We start from the raw sequence: 17,674 nt of genomic DNA on the forward strand, positions 1-17,674 counted from the left end.
TATGCGAGGCTTAAAGTTTTAAGTGTTTTGTCTCTGTATCCAGGTGTGTTAGCAGAAAATCTTGTTCCCCACATCCATCTGAGAGAGAAGGTCCTTGCTTACTGCGTTATTTTGGCTTCTTTCAACTATCAACCCCACGTCTGAGGCATATTTCACAAAAGAAGTTATCTCCTTGAGGTTCATTTTTCCCATTTGGTAGGTCAGGGCTTTCACTTGAGGATGAGAAGGGACCCTTGCAAAACAGAAAAGTTGAAGTCTGTAGTTTAATTAGTTTGGATTGAAAGGAAGAGGGCAAGTAACTGTTTGAGGGGTATACAAGTTTACCCAAAAGAAACTATGCTTCCTTACTGGCGGGGTGGTGGTGAGAGTGGAAGGGGTGGTAATGATGATAGAGGTAGTGGTGTGGTGATGGCAGTGACGATGGTAGGCTTGGTGATAGTGGTGGTGATGAGCACCCCGGAGACAATGGTCTCGCTCACCAGTTCCTTCCACACCCGAGGCATTATCACTGATGGTTGCTATTGTTTCTCAGTGTAATGCTCTCCTACAAAATAAGCATTGAGAACATAAGAGACATTAAGTAAAAACCCACATACAGAGATTTGGTCAATTTTCTCCTGCCCCTTGAGCTGAGAAAAAAAGCCCCTACCAGGTGGCCCATCCCTATCCCTTGCTTTTTCGGGGAGCGTCCTCCTCCCTCCCCTGACTTCTTCCTCCTTCTCATTCTCCTCCTTCTTCCCTGTCTCCAAATTAATCTTAGCAGGGAGTCCTAAAGCAAATGATCATGTTACAAGTCTAAATGCGATAGCCTGTCATCTTTCATTATTTTTGACATAAACAAAACTGTCAGAAGTATCTGAGACCTGCCCTTGGTTCAGGGTATTCTCTCTGAGGCCGAGAGAGGTACAAGGATTAGGAAAAGTGGGGTTGCTCCAAGGTAATAAAAAATGTAATGGAAGATTGGAAAAGATCTCCAATTCTAAACTTGTGTGCATTTTTAGACCATTGCATTTAAGGGCGATATTGATTAAGGCCATAAAATGTTTACAGAATTGTGGCTTATTTTATAATACAGAGGTCTGGGGGCATTTCATTAACCAGATTTATTTCTTTGACTATTCCCCTGCAATTTGCTTGAATATTTAGATTTGATGTGCAGTTAAAGAATAAATTGCCTGGCTTGTTTCCTGGAGATTGGTCCCTTCTGTGGACTGAGCTGTTGAAGACAGGCAGAGTATTTTTTCATATGGAGGAAAAAATACCCTAACTACTAGAGTTGACTATTTAGGACTGTGAGCTTGTGTGCCAGGATTTCAGGCACACATACACACACACACACTCACACAGAAATGTTTTGGAAAAGTTTCTTATTCTTCACATACTTGGAACATGTATCTCCCTGCCAGTGATCCTGGGATGAGCTGAGTGTAAATAAATGTAAGTATCTATTCATCAGAGACTGTTTATCTTTTTCTGGCCCCTCATTCAAAGCAGCCACAGTTTTCTGAAAGAGCTACTCAGACCATACTCCAAAGCAGAGAATTATTTGGTTCAGAGTGGGGAACGCTGAGGCCACAGTCTTGGTTTGGGGGCATTTCAGAACTTTAATATTTTGGTAACCCATGCTCTATAAATCATTGAATTACATCAAGTCTATTTAAAACTCCTCTGGGCAGCTGTTTAAAATGCTGTCACTGCAGTAAACTATGTCCTCAGAGTCACATGGCAGGTTGGGGCCAAGCAGGGGATGGGTTTTGTTTGTGTTTCTTTGACTCCAGTTAGATTTACTCTCTGACTCTCCACTTCTGTGAACAGTCCCTCCATTTCCAGTTATTTCAAAGGCAGGATACGAAGGCTACTGAGTCCATCAGGGTTAAGCCTTTCCATCAGAACAAATGCTTTTTCCTTACATTCTTCCAGCCATATAGTGAAACTACCACAAATTGTTAACTTCGGACTAATATGTTTAATAAGTGAAATCTGGACTACTTCAAGAAGGCAGGCAGTTTGGAGGATTGGTTGCAGCTGAGTGGTCCCATGGCTTTTCCGAGGTCATCGCTTGGGGTTGAGACCACCTGTGTAGCACCTGTGGGCAACTCAGGCCTAATGACCCCAGGGAGCCTAATGACCCAGGGAGCTCTGCTCGGCCAGCCCTGCTCTCTGGCCTCCCAATTTTCTCTGGGGTCTGACAGTGCTGGGTGGGGGTGGGGTGGTGTGGTGTGCATGTTATTAGGAGGGCAGATCCGGGGGCTAGGGGTTGGGGGTGGGGGGCAACCTGAAGTGAGGTCTCAGGCTTCGCTTTGGAATGCTGTGTCTTACTAGTGGACTGTTGGCCTCTGTTCGGGGTCCCAGCTTCTGGAAGAGAAGGCGGCTGCTGCTGTCTTCACGGTCACATCTGGGCCTGTCTTACCCAAGCCATGTGCCTGAATGCATGCACACACAAGCGAGGAAAGTTCAGCCTCACTGAACTTAATCAGAACTTTTCAATCAGAAAAACTGAAATTAAAAGTCAAATACGCTTATCTTAATTTCAGCAGACTTATAAATGTTGAAATCTAAAAAAAAAAAAAAACATCAATCAAATTCCACATGAAATGTGTGTGTGGTGGCAGAGGAACACTCTCTTTTCAGGGTCTTGGCACCTCCCATGGTTTTTGTCCTTTCCTGGCACATAGTAAGTGCCTGATAAATTTGCTGGATCAGTGCACAAATCCAAATTAAGAGCAAGGCTTTTGGAGTCAAGATCTGAGTTTGAATGTCAGCATTCCACTTACTAGCTATGTGAGCTTAAGCAGGTTACTTAACCCTTTTGAGCTTCAGGTTAAGTTTCCGGGAGGCTTAAGTGAGATAAAGCATGCTATATATTATACAGCTGATCCTTGAAAGTAGGGGTTAGGGGCCCTGACCATCTCTATGCAGTGGAAAATCTGCCTGTAACTTTACCCTCCATATCCATGGTTCCACATTTACCAATCCAACCCACCATGAATCTTACAGTACTATAGTAGGTATTTACTGGAAAAAAGTCCATGGAGAGGCAAACCTCTGTCTTCTCAGTTCAAACCCTTGTTTCTAAGGGTCGGCTGTATATGTGATCTATATTGAAATAAATAGCGTCTATCATATATTCTTGGAGAAGGGCATGGCAACCTCACTCCAGTATTCTTGCCTGGAGAATCCCATGGACAGAGAAGCCTGGCGGGCTACACTCCATGGGGTTGCAAAGAGTCAGACACAACTCAAGTGGCTTAGCACATCATGTATTCTGTTCCCCACTGCATTGTACCCAGAGTAGACCTGTCTAAAGATCAAGAGCTGGTTTCACCTCTGCCTTTGCCAGCTGGGGAAGGAGTGCTGGGCTCAGCTTTCTCTGCCATCCAGGGTGGGGATGGGAAGAAGGTAGGGCCACTGGCCTTGGCTTTGGCGGGGCAGCCCTGGCCTGCTCACTGGCCCCCAGTTCAGGGGCATCCAAGTTCCAGCCTCCGTTCTGTATCTGGGATCCTCCAGGGGATCCCTGGGGCAACCCACCTCCAGACATTAGTGTATTTTGAACAGGAAAAAATAACACAACAGTACACAAAGCAAAACAGCAGTAGCCGAGGGGAGGATGATTCAAAGACGGTCTGCTTATTCTGAGCCAAATCAAATGAGAGGCAGCAACTCGCAGTCTTCCCCCATCCCTGCAAGCTGATGAAATACCCGAGGGCCCTTGGGAAGGGGAGGCCACGTGTGTTTGGGAATCCCAGTGGGTGTCCCCAGCTAGCCTGTCTCTGGCCTGGACCTTGCAGAGATTTCTCACTAGGTCAGTGTTTCTTTAAAAAACAGTAACAGTAAAGCCCTTAATTCATTTTTATTTTTTTGTTGTCTGTGTGTTGTTTGGTTTTTTGCAAAGTTCCTGGTTAAATTTATGGAAAAGGCAGTCAGAGGGAGGAAGGCATTGTGGTCCCCTACAAGATATTCTCCTTCCCTGAGTTGTCCCAGGTAAAGAGCCTTTGCTCTCCCACTCAGCCTGCGCCAGACACTTCCTTCATAGAGGAGGTTCTGGACGGGAAATGTTGCCTCTCAGGAAGGAGGACTTTATTTCCTACTGTAAGGGCCCTTTCCTACCTCCCTTCCTCCTTCCCTCCCTCCTCTTCCCTGCCTCCTTTCTTTCCTTCCTTTTTGGCTGAGAGTTTGTTATTTGATTTTCTCTCTCTCCCTTTCCATGGAGAAAGCAGGGATTTGTTCAAGTCTCATCCTCAATGATTGCTAACTTTGTGACCTTGGATATCATTTAAACTTTCCAAGCCTTCGCTTCTTTATGAGAAAAATGGAGTTAATAATGTCCAAGATATGAGATTGTTGGACTGATAAGATATATTAACTGTAATCATGTACTCACTGCATAGAATACATTAAGTAGGGACAGGTCTAATAACAAGTGCTGCTCTCCTGAATAAAATTACTTTGATAATCCCCCACCCAACTCTCTACCGCTTAAGAAAACTTCAGTTAACAGTTTCCAGCCTCTGGGATCTTAGAGCAAGCAGATCTTCAAGGTCAACTTAAATACTAGTATCATTTCCTGGAAAGGGAGACCAGGAGTTTCTTTCCCAACCGAACATCTGTTTCAGCCTCTGCATAATCTGTGTGCCTTCACTCTTGAACCACTTCAGTCCATTCTCCAGTAGCCGAAATGGTCTTTTAAAACTTATGGTTACCGGTGGGGTGGGGTGAAGGGAGAGGAGGGAGGGATAAATCGGGAGATTGGGATTGACATATACATACTACTGTATACCTGAGTCTCTTTTGTCACCTGCATTGAGAGGCGGATTCTTTACCACTAGAGCCACCTGGAAAGTCCCAGATATAAAACAGATAAGAAGGACCTATAGTATAGCACAGGGAACTCAACTCTGTAACGGCCTATATGGGAAAAGAATCGAAAAGAGAGTGGATATATGTATAACGGATTCCCTTTGCTGTACACCTGAAACTAACACAGTATTGTAAATCAATTATACTCCATTAAAAATAATTAAAAAAACAGAAATCCAAAATAATACAAAACAAACATCTCAGAAATCCCAAAGCATATCACTCCTTTCCTGGAAATGCTTCAATGGTTTCCTGTTATACTTAGAATGAGATCTAAACTGTATTTTCTGGACAAAGACCTGTGCTACACCATCATCCCCCAGCCTGTTCACCACCACTCTTCCTCTATTTTCTAGCTACGTGACCACCCTTCTGACCTTTGCATTCTCTGATGGCTTTAAATGCTCTGTTCCCTCAAGGCTCTGCACTCACTCTTCCCTGGGCCTGGAGCTCTGTTTTCCTGGATGATTCAGTCTTTCAACTCAAATGTCACCTCCTCAGAGATGCCATCCCACTACCTGATCTAAAGTAGCACTTATACCCCACCCTCAGTTACCCTCTACTTATATCACCTTGTGCGTTTCCATAGCACTATTATTAATTATTTATTCATCCATTGATTGAATAAATGATCTTATAATTTAGGTGGAAAAAATTACTTATAAACAATCAGCTGAAGCCAAGGGACCATAGAAACAATTGCAATAGCTTTCAAAGCAAGGAGAGACAGTCACAAATTAACCAATCTCTAAAAGCAAAACAACAGAAAAGATCATCAGTAGGAAGCCTGAGTCTGTGGTCTGTGGTCAGAGCTTGGGTGGAAACAATCCTATCCCAGGAAAATTACTGAAGGACTCACAAAAGGGTAGAACAATCTGACTTCCCTTAGGTATGAAGAAGGTGAAAAAAATTCCCCATGTAGCTTCAATGAAAGCAGGAAGAGAGAACGGGTTAATTTTTGTAATTATGATAATTTCTTGTGTATTAAACACATACTTGACTAGGTCTGTTAAGAGAATGAGCTTTTGCTGGCTTACTCATTTTTTTTTTCCTCAGGGCCTACCAATGGGCCTTATTTTCTTAAAAGAAATTTTTGGTTTCCATAGAGAAAATTCTAGAAACAAAATATACTACAGAATTCAGCCTGAATTTTTTTTCAAGCACTGTCTCCTTCTAATGTGCCTGGCCTGGGTTGTTTAGAGGCTATTGGTTTTGATGGCTTTGGGAGTTTATTGAACTACTGCAGATTATATAAATTATATTTTTTTCCTGAGTAATTTTGATTGAATAAACTTTTTCCCTCGTTCTCCCCCACCTCATAGTTTACATGCTCATATGTATTCCAGAAAAATTTAATCCACATGTTTAGATTCATTTATGCTCAACTTATCCTAGGATCACTGGCAGGGGGATCCATGTTTAGAGTATGTGGAGAATAAGAAACTTTTCCTAAAACTCTTTTCATATGTGTACCTGAAATGATAGCACATTAGCTCAGAGTCCCAAATAGGCAAACCCAATAGTTAGGTATTATTCTGATGTGTGAAATAGGAAGATTTTAAGCAGTGGATGATACAATCCCATATTATTTGAATTTACTTTAGAAGAAGTGATTTCTATTTACTGTTGGCAGTTCAGGATTTTTCCTTCTCTATTCAAATCCTGAGCAAATACATACAAACCAAATTAATTTTCCCATGTATAAAAGCCATGTCAATAAGAAAAAATAACTAGCCATGTGGTTTGAAGCAAGTTAACCTAACTGCTCTGAGCCAGTCTCCTCACCTGTTAAACAGGGTTGCTGCTGCTGCTGCTGCATTGCTTTACTCGTGTCTGACTCTATGTGACCCCATAGATGGCAGCCCACCAGGCTCCCCCGTTCCTGGGATTCTCCAGGCAAGAACACTGGAGTGGGTTGCTATTTCCTCCTCCAATGTTAAACAGGGTTAGAGATGTCCAATCTGCAAAGTTGTTGTGAGGATTAAAGATAATGTCTGTAAAGCTCTGAGACTAAAGTATGACTTTTAGTAGAGTTTTAACAAGGGGCAAATGGTCCTATCCGTCTAGCATTTAGTAACAGTTATGATGAAGGTCTACATGACACTGTCATCACTAAGATGGTTATAGGGTGCATGTGGAAAGGGGCGGGCAGAAAGGAATATCCAGAGTGACCAGATGGCCAATGTGAGCAGCTTTCAAAAGGGCTCCTTCAAGAAAAGCTGGCCCAGATAGTTAGACAACCAGATGCCACTATGCTCAGCATCCTTCCTAACCTGCATCTACAGCAGTTAGCTGGCCATTTGTCAAAAGCCAACCAAATGTTGATGAGGGTCATGGTAGGTTTGGGGCCACACATTGGAAGACATTATCATAAGTAATCCCCGTGTGGACCTCATGATTTTGTGTACATGACCTTTGGAACTTCATCTTTCCTCCTCCTTAGGATGTTAGCTTTCTGTAAGACAGCTCAGTGAGGAGGACTGCCGCTTCTAAAATGGGACCTAAACAGACCCTCTCTGCCCCAGCATGGATCTGAAAGGGCAGTTCATATATGAAGCTACCCATGAGCGTGAGGTGTCTTCAGGTCTTATGATCTGCAGACCACAGTTAGGCTCTTCACTGAGAAAGAGTATTTACAGGAAACAGTGAAAGGCAAGGGAAGCCACACCGGCAATCATGGGAAAGATGGTGTCAGATGGCAGGGCAAACCACTGTAGTAACCTCCAGAAGTAATTATGGACATCTGGATTGATGAAAAGAACTGAAGGATGGTAGGCATTCTGCACTGGGGACTGGGTTTTCCCAAAGGAAGATAAATGGAAAAAACATGTTTGCTTTAACTGCTGACTCATGGTACAAAATTTTAATTCACAGACTAATTGAAAATGCAGTGAGAATGTAAAAGATTTACATAGAAAATATTTTAGTACACTGGCAAGACATTAATTATAAAACCAGATGGTCATGGTAGAAAAATCAACCAAGAGGCCTTTATTCTTCTTTTGTTTGCTTTGCATGAAACATTTTTACTTTACAAATTCAGTATTTGATTATATATAAGCAAGACCACTTTTCTATTAAGGTTAATAATATAGAGAGTGATTGTCTGGTGTTCCAAAATATTAAGAAAAAGAATCATCACTATAGAAACCTGGAATATGAAAGCATTCTTGTGATAGAAGCTTCATGACCAAGACACTGGTTCTTGTCTCCCCAGAGGCCAGTCTAATGAGACCCTATTTCTCAGCTCCTATTAACCATGACCGCTGTCTCAGTCAAGGGTCATTTGTTTGCAACAGAAGGTTGGAACAGAACTGTCTGAAATTAGCTCAGAAAGAGAGTTTATTGTGAAGGTATAGGAGACTTTCAGAAAAACTCATTCTCAGGAGGTATAATCAGTTAGTTTGTCTGATAATCTCTCTCTCCATCTTTATCCTAAGGCACAAGGCATCTTCTTTTTGCTGCCCTCCACACACATGTTCCAAGATAAGGCTGGTTTTTCCTGTGTGATGAACAGGAGTCCTACCATGGCTGCCTATTTGATTTTAAATCTACCGTCTTCTTTGTTTACTATTTGTCCCATCTTTTTTAAAATTCCTTTTTCTCCATTCTTCTATCCTTTTTACGTTGATGTAGTATTTTAAAAATTATTCCATTTCCACTATTAGCTTCTTGATCATACATTCTTTTAAAAAAATTTTTTTTTTTTTTTTTTTTTTACCTTTGGCTGTGCTGGGTCTTTTGCTGTACTTGGGCCTCCTCCAGTTGTGACGAGCAGGGGCTACTCTCTAGTTAAGGTACAAGGGCTTCTCATTGCAGTAGCCTCTCTGGTTGCAGGCTTCAGTGGTTGCGGCACTCAGGCTCAGCAGTTGTGGCTCACGAGCTCAGAGCACGGGTTCAGCAGCTGTGGCGGCGCGTGGGCTGAACTGCCTTGTGGCATGTAGGATCTTCCCAGGGCTCGAACCAATGTCACCTGCATTGCAAGGCAGATTCTCAACCACAGATCACCAGGGAAGCCCAGTTATACCTTCTTTAATTATTCTTTTTGTGGTTACCACAGACATGGCAAATACACCTCACTGACTTATTAGACTATACTATAAATTAATACTGCTAATACTTCTTGGACAATGAAACAACTTTACAACATTTAAGCCAATTTTCCTGTTTGGGCTATTGTTATTGTTGTCATATGTTTTAATTCTACATACTTTTAATCCCACAAAACATTATTCTTGTTTTAAACAGTCAATATTCATTATGTTTTACCCACATGTTTACCTTTTCCACTTCTCTGCATTCCTTCCTGTATTACCATGTTTCCATCTGTGATTACATTCCTTCTGCCTAAATAACTTCCTTTAGCATTTCTTCTAAGTAAATTTCTACTATCAACACATTCTCTTGATTTTTGTTTAAGAGTTTTAATTTCAAACCTTGTTCTGTGATCTACCTGTGAGCTTTTCTTCTACTTGTGGCACTTTTCTCTGCCCAAATTTATACATAAAAATTTGTTTTCCCAGCTTCAATGATACACTACAATAATTATGAGACTTTTTATAGTTTATGTTTTGAAGCTATGATTTTTGTCCAGTAAAGATTCAAACCGCATTTTATGACTCAAAACCTATAATGTTTTCAGGTCTTGAAGGCCTACCATGTGTCAGGCAATGTGCTAGTCACTGGGAATAAAAGATAAGATATGAACTTGTCTTCTAACAGCTCAGTCTTGTAGGAAAAACTGGCCAGCAAATGTTATATCATGTGTAATAAGTCCTGTGATAGAATTATGCGTAAGTTATTTTAGGAGCCAAAGGAATAACACCACAGTTAGGATCAGGAATATTCCCCAGGAGAGATTCCTTGGTCTTGTATTGAATTTTAAAAGAATAGAAGTTGTTAGACTCATGTATCAGCTAAGAGTCATTTTGTTGAAAGTAACAGTATATATAACTAACAGTGGTTTAGATGAGTAATCTAGAGGCCTTTATTATTTTTTTTTTTTTTAAGAGTAATCTAGAGGCCTTTGGACTTCCCTGGTAGCTCAGCTTGTAAAGAATCCGCCTGAAATGCAGGAGATTTCAGTTAGATTCCTGGGTTGGGAAGATCCACTGGAGAAGGGATAGGCTACCCATTCCAGTATTCTTGGGCTTCCCTGGTGGCTCAGTTGGTTAAAAATCTGCCCGCAATGCAGGAGACCTGGGTTCGATCACTGGGTTGCGAAGATCCCCTGGAGGAGGGCATGGCAACCCACTCCAATATTCTTGCCTGGAGAATCCCCATGGACAGAGGAGCCTGGTGGGCTACAGTCTATGAGGTCGCAAAGTCAGACATGACTGAACAATTAAGCACAGCACACAGAGACCTTTGGCATTGATTTCAGCTGAGGATTTATGCTCTTAACTCTATTCTTCCGTTCTGCCATCTTTGGTGTGATGGCTTTTCATCCTCATGTTTTACGGTCTCATGATTTCAACATGGCTGCCACAACTCCAACAATAGCATCCCTGTTGAAGGTGGGAAAAAGAAGGAAGGATAGCACTGTTCATACCTGTCAGTTCCCTAGAAGTTCCACAGCAGACATTCTTTTGCATCTCATTGGCCAGAGTGGGTCATGTGACCACTCTCAGGTACAAGGAAGCTGGCAAAGGAGGGTCTGACTGTCAGGCCTCTGGGGAGGGAGGTAACCTGCTGGGGCTGAAGGATTAGTCCGAGGCAGTGTCTACCACAAATCTAAGGGTGGGGAACAAATGTGTAAAAGATTGGAGCTGTAAAATTTGCACATTTGAAGAACTACAAATTGCTCTGGAACAAATGGGGATGCTCAAGCACGCTTGAAGGTGAGACAGTGGCCATGACACAAGGTGCCTTGTGGGCTAAAGAATCAGGCCATAAAGAGCAACAGAGAGCCTCAAGTAGATCAGAGTTGTGTTTTTAAAGAATTGCTCTGGTGGCAGTGTTGAAGTTGGCTTGGGAGTGGTCCAGAGTGTAGTTAGGGGGTAATAATTAGGAAGCTCTTGCAGTAAGCTAGGTGAGATGGGATGATGAGTAACTGTAGAGATAAAGATATGGCATGAATAATAGTTATATTTGAAACAATAGTTATTGCAAGGTAGTATGTGTAGTTGTTAAGAGTTTGAGTTTTGGAATAACATGTAACTGGTTTCCAATTTACTCTGCCATTTCCTACATGTCCAACTCTAGTTGTATTACTCAACATCTAGAAATCTCTTCCCTCAGTTGTAAGTAGGGGCAGAAGGAAGACAGAATCCACTTTATAGGGTTAAATTATATAATATAGTGGATTGTTAATGCAGGCTGGCATTCCATTCTTTCTCTGTTATTTATATGTGAATATACACACATATTTATATAGATGCAAATATTGAATGAAAAGAATAGATCTAGGATGACCCCAGGTTTCAGGCTCCAGTGACTAGGAGAATGATGGTCACTGAGGTGGGGAATATTAGAGGAGGAATGGATCTGAAGGAAAAAGTGTGAGTTCAGTATTGGAAACATTTGAGTAATTTGAAAAGTGAAAGTGAAGTCACTCAGTCATGTCCGACTCTTTGCGACACCGTGGACTGTAGCCTAACAGGCTCCTCTGTCCATGGGATTTTCCAGGCAAGAATACTGGAGTGGGTTGCCATTTCCTTCTCCAGGAGATCTTCCCAACCCAGGGAATGAACCCGCATCTCCCACGTTGTAGGCAGACGTTTTACCATCTGAGCCACCGGGGAAGTATTTGAGTAATTTCAGTTCAGTTCAGTTCAGTTCAGTCGCTCAGTCGTGTCCGACTCTTTGCGACCCCATGAATCGCAGCACACCAGGCCTCCCTGTCCATCACCAACTCCCAGAGTTCACCCAGACTCATGTCCATCGAGTCAGTGATGCCATCCAGCCATCTCATCCTCTGTCGTCCCCTTCTCCTCCTGCCCCTAATCCCTCCCAGCATCAGAGTCTTTACCAAGGAGTCAACTCTTCGCATGAGGTGGCCAAAGTTCTGGAGTTTCAGCTTTAGCATCATTCCTTCCAAAGAAATCCCAGGGCTGATCTCCTTCAGAATGGACTGGTTGGATCTCCTTGCAGTCCAAGGGACTCTCAACAGTCTTCTCCAACACCACAGTTCAAAAGCATCAATTCTTCGGCGCTCAGCCTTCTTCACAGTCCAACTCTCACATCTATACATGACCACAGGAAAAACCATAGCCTTGACTAGACGAACCTTTGTTGGCAAAGTAATGTCTCTGCTATTGAATATGCTATCTAGGTTAGTCATAACTTTCCTTCCAAGGAGTAAGCGTCTTTTAATTTCATGGCTGCAGTCACCATCTGTAGTGATTTTGGAGCCCAGAAAAATAAAGTCTGACACTGTTTCCCCATCTATTTCCCAAGAAGTGATGGGACTGGATGCCATGATCTTTGTTTTCTGAATGTTGAGCTTTAAGCCAACTTTTTCACTCTCCACTTTCACTTTCATCAAGAGACTTTTTAGTTCCTCTTCACTTTCTGCCATAAGGGTGGTGTCATCTGCATATCTGAGGTTATTGATATTTCTCCCAGCAATCTTGATTCCAGCTTGTGTTTCTTCCAGTCCAGCATTTCTCATGATGTATTCTGCATATAAGTTAAATAAGCAGGGTGACAATATACAGCCTTGACATACTCCTTTTCCTATTTGGAACCAGTCTGTTGTTCCATGTCCAGTTCTAACTGTTGCTTCCTGACCTGCATACAAATTGAGTAATTTATGGGTATTTAAATGGCCTAGGGCATTGGGTAAGTGTCACTTTAGCAAAAAGAACTTGACCATGAATAGACATTTGAGTGTCATCACATTGTAGATTATGGTTGAAGTTGAATTGATTCAACTCAGGGATCAGAATACAGAGGAAGAAAAGCAGAGGTCATCAGCGAAAGGTTTAAGAAGGGAGAATAGTTGGGAAGATGACTGAAAAGCATGGCTGGAAGAGTGGAAGAAAGTCCAGGAGCATCAGAGTGGACAAAGGAAGGAATAACCAAATGGTACAAAATTTCCCAATCCTGGTTTTCATCATATAGGTCCTAGGAAGCCTCTGCAGGGTTGTATTTAGCTAAGCAGTAGAGACTGAAGCTGCATAATGTGAGCTGAAGAGTGAGTGGGAAGAGAGAAAGTGGAGACAGGGAACCTAGGGAGCTATTTCCAGAAACTTGGCTCTGACCAAAATGGAGTAATTGAACAATAGCTGGCCTGAGGGAAGGTCAAGGAATGGCATCTTAGTTTGCTCAGGCTGCCACAACAGAATACAGCCAATGGGTGGCTGAAACAACAAAAAATCCATTTTCTCTGGAGGCTAGAAGTCTATGATGAAATCACTAGCAAGTTCTGTTTCTGGTGGGAGCTCTCTTCCTGTCTTCTGGATGGCTGCCTTCCTGCAGTACTCAAATGGCTTTTCCTCAATGTGTCCAATGGAAAGATGGAGATTAGGATCAGGGCCCACCCTTAGGACTTCATTTCACCTTAACTACCTCCTTCGAGACCCCGTCTCTGAATATAGCCATGCTAGAAGTTAGGAAGTCAACATATGAGTTTTGAGGGGACACAAATATTCAGTCCATGACAGAGGGTTCTTATGAACAAGATAGAAAGGCTTTTTGTGTGTATTGATGCAGAACAATCTATAATGAGGGAATAATTTAAGATACAGAAGAGATAACATGGGCTATTGGAATGATGACCATAAAATCAAAAGCAGAGCTTTGGATCTCAGAGAGAAGGGAAAAGTGTTGATGCCCATGGAGGTGAACATCTGTAGGTGTCCTAGGAGGAAATTCCAGCCCAGGGTTGGAAGCAAAGTCATCTGAGAATAAGAGGTAATCAGGAGCGGGGTGTTAGAGAGGCAGGTGAATATGTGATTGCTGAAGGCCCAGCTGTGCTTGGAGACTACAGATTGATAAAGGCCCATTCTTCCCAGTTGGGAAGTGATGTCTAGTTTAGGTAACCATCTGACACATCCTTGAGATTGCTGACCTGCCCAACTATTACTGCCGTTTTGTCTCATCTGTCATCTACAGACAGCAAACTGAAGCTTGAATTAAAATTCCTGCTTTTGAGACCAGAAGTACAGGATGGAAAAAGTACAGTAACATACACTTTCAACTAAAGGGGAACTTTAGTTGCCGGAACTGTAAGAGTTAGTGATGCTAGGGGCATTTTTTGGCTGCGTTGGCACAAGCACAGTATCTACACCAGAGAAGGTGAAAGTCTGTATTCAATCTGTGCCTGTCAGGTTATTTTGGAGAATTCTGCACACCACACATGAGAAGAACATGAACTGTACTGTAGTCACCCAGACCATTGGATAGGACTCAAGCTGTGCCACGTGACACATGAGTGCAGTCACTGGGGCACATTTAGCCTGAAGAGAAGACAGCGGTAATAACTGTTGATTTAATCAGTGTACTTATCTTGTCTTATGTGCTTCCACTTGAACAAGTTTCACACTCGCTGGTTCCCTGCTTTCCTCTGACTTCCCTGGGGGATAGGGACATTATCACCAAGATTTCACAGATGGGGACATTGAGACACCTAGAGGACAAAGACAGGAGACAGCCTGGGTGCCCAGCATCCACCAACTTGCTCCTTAAACATCTGGTCCTTGATTTTCATAACAAACATTTCCCTTCTGTCTCTTCCCATAAAAATCCTCCCATCTTTCAGAGCCCAGCTGAAGTTTCCTTCCAAAGAAGCTTCCTTGGCATCATTGGGCTTTCACTGATTTTTGCCTGCTTTGAAATTTGACAGTATTCAGAACATTTTACTAGCACCTAAGCAATATAAATTGATATCTGTTGCTAGAGTCTGTAGTACTTCATTCTATATTATTTTGTGCTATTTACTCCAGTGTTGGTTCCCTCTCCCTACATATAATGAAAGTAAGGATTGTGTTTTATTTTTTTCATACCTCTCGTAGGGCCTAGCCAGTGTTGAACCCTGAACAGATGTTCAATATTATGCCTTTGCTCCAGAGGGGACAGTATCGCCATCTTCTGAGGTTATCCACCAGTATCGCCATCTTCTGAGGTTGTCCATCCTTTACACATCCTTGAAAGAGGAGTCTGAAACAAAGAGCAGTGTCTCTACTGTGGAGATGGCAGAATGTGAGGGCCCCAGGGAAGTCTCCCGGTTGTAAGTCATTCTCAACTGATCCCAAGTATTAGCATTTTAGCTGCTAGTAAGAGTTGCCAGTTATCTCCTTGATGTTCTTGTGATCAATAAAGTACACTGTCAAAAGTGGAATCCCCTGAGATTCAAAGTGATTGTTTTGTTTTTAAAATATTGTTCTGTAAGTATTTTTATTTTTCCTGAATTAAGCCTTAAAAAACAAAATTTTTCATGACTGATTTGAAGCATCAGTTTTTCCATTTTAAGTTTTACTTCTGTCCTGATTCTGTTTTTAAGATCTTATGAATTTGATGGCAGTGCTTTTGATTTCCTTTGCATCAGCCACACCACTGGCTGGTTATTCAACACCAGTCCTAATACACTGAGCACACGATCCTTCATAATGTAACCTGAGTCTCATCCAAACATTCACTTATATAGCTTCTGTCCTCACCTAATTCTGGAAGCATCTCAAACGTGTCTTCCTCTTCTATACCTCTATGCCTTTGTGTGTGCTGGGTCCTCTGTTGGAAAACTTAACCCCACCTTTTTTTTTTTTTTTTTTGCGAAGGGAAACTGCTACTTGCCCTTCAAAACCAGACTGAAGTTTTGTCTCTTCTGTAGAACATTTGTTTTGCTCCATAAGCAGAGTTAATGGCAGCCTCCTTTGTAATCTTTTTCTCTACAATGGTACCTCATATATTGCACTGTAATTATCTATTTACATAACAATTGCAACAAGTCTGAAGGCAGAAACCATGTCTATGTATTCCTAGTGCTAAACATAGCAGATGTTCAAGAAATGTAGTCTTTGAATGAATGACTACATTGGACTTCTTGGTCACAAGCAACTGAAATGGACTCTGATAATCTCAAAAAGAAAATGAAGAATTTTTTGGATGGCTACTGGGGACAGATCAATAAATGGCTGGAAGAATGGGTTTGAAAAATGGGCTGGACCCAAGAAGAACCCATGAGGGGAAGTCAGGAGGGACAAATAAGTTCTGATTACCACTTATATCATTGTATCCCTCCCACTGGTTTCTCAGGCTGGGGTTCAGTTCAGTCTCTCAGTTGTGTCCGACTCTGCAACCCCATGGACTGTAGCATGCCAGGCCTCCCTGTCCATCACCAACTCCTGGAGCTTGCACAAACTCATGTCCATCGAGTCAGTGATGCCGTCCAACCATCTCATCCTCTGTTGTCCCCTTCTCTTACTTTCAATCTTTCCCAGCATCAGGGTCTTTTCCAAGGAGTCCATTCTGCGCATCAGGTGGCCAAAGTATTGGTTTCAGCTTCAGCATCAGTCCTTCCAATGAATATTCAGGATTGATTTCCTTTAGGATAGACTGGTTGGATCTCCTGGCAGTCCAAGGGACTCTCAAGAGTCTTCTCCAGCACCATAGTTCAAAAGCATCAATTGTTTGGTGCTCAGCTTTCTTTATAGTCCAACTCTCACATCCATACACGACTACTGGAAAAACCTTTGACTAGACAGACATTTGTTGGCAAAGTAATGTCTCTGTTCTTTAATGTGTTGTCTAGGTTGGTCGTAGCTTTTCTTCCAAGGAGCAAGTGGCTTTTAATTTCATGGCTGCAGTCACCATTTGCAGTGATGTTGGAGCCCCCCCTAAATAAAGTGTCTCACCATTTCTATTGTTTCCCCATCTATTTACCAGGAAGTGATAGAACTGGATGCCATGATCTTAGTTTTCTGAATGTTGAGCTTTAAGCCAACTTTTTCACTCTCCTCTTTCACTTTCATCAAGAGGCTCTTTAGTTCTTCTTCACTTTCTGCCATATGGGTGGTATCATCTGCATATCTGAGGTTATTGATATTTCTCCCAGCAGTCTTGATTCCAGCTTGTGCTTCATCCAGCCCAGCATTTCACAATGATGTCCTCTGCATAGAAGTTAAATAAGCAGGGTGACAGTATACAGCCTTGATGTACTCCTTTCCTGATTTGGAACCAGTCTGTTGTTCCATGTCCACTTATAACTGTTGCTTCTTGACCTGCATACAGATTTCTCAGGAGGCAGGTAAAGTAGTCTGGTATTCCCATCTCTTGAAGAATTTTCCACAGTTTGTTGTGATCCACACTGTCAAAGGGTTTGGCATAGTTAATAAAGCAGATGTTTTTCTGGAACTCTTTTGCTTTTTCAATGATCCAACAGATGTTTGCAATTTGATCTCTGTTCCTCTGCCTTTTCTAAATCCAGCTTGAACATCTGGAAGTTCATGGTTCACGTACTGTTTAAGCCTGGCTTGGAGGATTTTGAGCATTACTGTGCTAGCATGTGAGATGAGTGCAATTGTGTGGTAGTTTGAGCATTCTTTGACATTGCCTTTCTTTGGGACTGGAATGAAAACTGACCTTTTCCAGTCCTACGTCCACTGCTGAGTTTCCCAAATTTGCTGGCATATTGAGTACAACACTTTAAGAGCATCATCTTCCAGGATTTGAAATAGCTCAACTGGAATTTCATCACCTCCACTAGTTTTGGTTGTAGTGGCGCTTCCTAAGGTCCACTTGACTTTCCATTCTAGGATGTCTGGCTCTAGGTAAGTGATCATACCATCATGGTTATCTGGGTCGTGAAGATCTTTTGTGTACAGTTCTTCTGTGTATTATTGCCACCTCTTAATATCTTCTGCTTCTGTTAGGTCCA

General features: G+C 42.2%; 1 long non-coding RNA gene across 1 annotated transcript; it reads right to left on the bottom strand.

The window, feature by feature from the left end:
• Positions 1 to 249: 249 nt before the first annotated feature.
• Positions 250 to 9,267, bottom strand: LOC133254791 (uncharacterized). Its single transcript, XR_009738765.1, has 2 exons — positions 8,579 to 9,267; positions 250 to 544 (listed from the first exon to the last, which is right to left on the bottom strand). It is a non-coding gene; the product is annotated as an uncharacterized LOC133254791 (long non-coding RNA).
• Positions 9,268 to 17,674: the final 8,407 nt, after the last annotated feature.

This window comes from Bos javanicus, chromosome 10, assembly GCF_032452875.1.
Source record: "Bos javanicus breed banteng chromosome 10, ARS-OSU_banteng_1.0, whole genome shotgun sequence".
In the NCBI taxonomy this organism is placed as follows: Eukaryota; Metazoa; Chordata; class Mammalia; order Artiodactyla; family Bovidae; genus Bos; species Bos javanicus.